This window comes from Nuphar pumila, chromosome 13, assembly GCF_984573655.1.
Source record: "Nuphar pumila chromosome 13, dmNupPumi1.hap1.1, whole genome shotgun sequence".
In the NCBI taxonomy this organism is placed as follows: domain Eukaryota; kingdom Viridiplantae; phylum Streptophyta; class Magnoliopsida; order Nymphaeales; family Nymphaeaceae; genus Nuphar; species Nuphar pumila.
This window is the reverse complement of record NC_143261.1, coordinates 15,788,678-15,792,026: the sequence shown is the minus strand read 5'-3', so window position 1 is coordinate 15,792,026 and position 3,349 is coordinate 15,788,678. Positions and strand designations below refer to the sequence as shown.

General features: G+C 39.7%; 1 long non-coding RNA gene across 1 annotated transcript; it reads right to left on the bottom strand.

The window, feature by feature from the left end:
• Window positions 1–2,176: 2,176 nt before the first annotated feature.
• LOC149817902 (uncharacterized) lies at window positions 2,177–3,140 on the bottom strand. Its single transcript, XR_016427034.1, has 2 exons — window positions 3,040–3,140; window positions 2,177–2,557 (listed from the first exon to the last, which is right to left on the bottom strand). It is a non-coding gene; the product is annotated as an uncharacterized LOC149817902 (long non-coding RNA).
• Between the last annotated feature and the right edge of the window lie 209 nt (window positions 3,141–3,349).

The window sequence follows — 3,349 nt, the reverse complement described above, 5'->3', positions numbered from 1 at the left end:
TGCTAGCAGTGGTCGGAATGCTGCCCTCGTCCAGCGAGAAACCGACTACGGTGACCCCTTCACTAATTAGCGATGGATTTGGTGATGAAAGTTTTTTCGTCGCTATTTTCGTAAATATTACAGATTTTAGCAACAGATTTGTTTCTTTCGTTAATCCGTCACAAAGTTGTGACGGAAAAAATCTGTCGCAAACTTCTGTTGCTAATGGACATTTTTCTTGTAGTGGTAGTCGTCAATCGTCCCGATGAAAGTCATGAGGTTCGTGATGGGGAAGCCAAAGAGGAACGTTCCATTCTCGACGCCCGTGTTAAGCAGCGTCAAGGTGGCCTGGATGGCATAGCCCTGATCAAAAGTATTGCTGAAGTAAGGGCAGACGGATTATACTTTAAAAGACTCCGTTGTAGGTGTACTGGAGGAAGATTTTGTTGTATGTATCCCTCGAAGGCGGCGGAGGGGCCACCACAGTCGTTTGCTCACTGGATGAGGGAAGTATTCTGACCACTACTAGCAGAAAGAGGATGACGATCACCATTAGATCGTCGACTCTTTGCCTCCCTTAATTTCTTCTCTATAGAGAGAGAGGGTTTTACAGTGTTTCACAGAGAATGAAGAAAAAGAAGATAACGATAAAAAGTTCTAACGGAAAAGAAAGAGAGAGTGCTTCATTTCACTGTTTAGACTTTGAAGAGTCAACATCATCCTCAACTTTCTAGATGGAGGACATTTTTGTCATTTTCTCGAACCGCCATTTCATGGCAAGAATAGCAAGAAAGGGTACTTAAGTCTTTGCAAGAGCACCAGATTATGATGCTAAGTGATGCCGACACACACGGGAATACAAGCCTCATGTGCTTACATACGTGTTTCTCATTTGGACCCCTGAACACGCACTGTGGCATTCAGTGCGTCGTCTTCCAGGGAGAACACACACCACCCTCTCTTTCTTCAATCATTTTCTGCTCTTTTTTTCTTGCTCTGTTTTTAAAATATATTAAATACATTTCTTTCAATTTTATTTTTTGGATTAACGTGGCACCTCTCAACTTCTAACAGGTTATCTCCACTATCGGGGCAGGTTATATGTGCACCCGAACACGCAACACCCTCTCACCTACTATAGTTACCGGAAGCTTTTAGTTACATGAGAAAACTCACTTTTCCTGAAAGCTTCCTTAATAAAAGAGAAACTCATCATTTTCTCAAAGGAGGGGAAGCTTTGAAATACCTGCTTTCAACATATAATAAGCTTGATTCCCTTTAGTGGGAAACTTGTTTCTTCTTTGTTTTCCAAATCGATTTTCTTTCACTTTCTTAGGGCCCCGAAAGGTTTCTGCGAAAATGCACGGTATTCCATGCATGTTCATAAAGCCCACGATGGTTATGCAAACAGAGAAACCTTCTTCCGTGCAGGAGGCCACAAATTAAACACCTCCTATGCGATTTTTTTTACAAATAAAATGGTGATCAATTCGTTATTAATAATGTTTATATTTCTTTCATGGACTGCATTTTTTCTGTTATGTACATAGAACTGTCCTGCATGAGTTTTATAGGTCTGATCACATGCGAAAATCTATGACAATAGAGTTGTATTATTTTCCTAGCATAGCCGGTTCTTGGGTCGGATGTGTGATGAAAAAAAAAATGATGTATGCGTTTGATGATTTAAATTGCAACCGCAGCAACCCTTCCAGTGAGGGGGGGTTGGACTTGATTTCCGTAAAAGAGAGTTCCACAATAACGCTTCCAGTGGAGCTCTCTTCCGTGACACAAATGCACCCTTAATGTTGCCCTCTCCCTTCTAGTCACTTCCTACTCACTCTTCCCTCACTTATATTTTCTATATAAAAATAATTATGATTTCGAATAACGAACATGCATGTTGGTTTTTATATCCGTTTATATATCTGTATTCATGTCATCTATTATTTACTTTCATCTGTGCTTCATAGCTTCATATTGCTTTCTCTGTGTTTTTTTTCATTTTTTGTACACTTGCATAATTGCTTCGTAACTATATCTAGCTTCTCATTTCATACACTTTTTTAACACTAGCTTCCATCCTTCCACTTCACGCATTGCTTCTCATATCCATTTAATTTTCTGGTAACTATGGTCTGAACCATAATAATGGTTTCTTCTCGTTAATTATCCAAAAAAAAAAATTCCATACTCATATTATGAAGGACATATTTAGTTTAATAACTCTAAGGCGTACATCATCTCACAACACTGCCATCATTTTATTTCTCACATAAAAAGCACAACGAAAAGTAAAAACATTGACAAAAGCAGAAGCAGGATGCCAATGAAGTATGACGACTCCCCCAAGTTCCATTTATTCCATGCCCAAAAGGCTACCATAGTTAGAAGAAGAGCTGCTAGTTTTTAACTGGGCATGGCTTATCACAAAAGCATCTAAAGACGCCCCCGCATTCTCCGCTAGGGAAGCCTTCACTCCGGCAGATGTTTGCACACTTGCTGCTACTGAAGCACAGACCGCTGAATTTCCCACTTAGTTTTGGACAGGTCGCTGCCTCGACCTTTTCCACACGCCCTGTTCAATTAGCTTAGAAAAGAATTAGATGTTGCCAATGCCTTCAAAGTAATCTAGATACTTGTATTTTAATAAGAAGCCAATTATGTTGCACACTATTTTACACTATATCTTTGAGAACAGTGGCATCGTTGAAGAATCAATGTTCCCTTCTTTGATCAGTTTCACAAGGAAAATAGTTGTTTACTGGCGAATGTGTTGGAATTCTGGATCGGGAATGTGTGCAGTGAGGGATAAATATTCCTCCTCCTTAGGTGTAGCCGTTTACATCCCAATCTTTATTATATTTTAATATATGTTTAATATATTTCAAATCATTTCAATACACAAGTTTTGTGCTTTTCATGAGTTACGATCCTACCAATTTGAGGCTCCTGGGATTCTAATTGTGAGACAGTTATGGTTAAAGAATCAATTCAGTCTAAAAGAGAGAGAGAGAGAGAGAGAGAGAGAGAGAGAGAGAGAGAGAGAGAGGTGTGTACCGAAGGCCAGTAGAAGCAAGGCGAGCAGAAGGCAGGCAGGGAGAAGGCTTCTACTGCTCTTGGAGGACGCCATTGTTTTCTATGGAGAACACCCCCTCCCTTACACCCCTACTTATAGGAAAGATGACATCTTTCATGGGCAAAACTGTAATTTAATAATGAGAAAAAAGTGGACGTTTTATAACAAATAATTACATAAACGCCATTCCATGGCAACATTGCTTTAGGATGTGCAGTGTCTATACTAATTAACCAAATTAGGTCCACACAAAAGATGCATACTGATGCCATAATGCGCGTGAATGCTTTC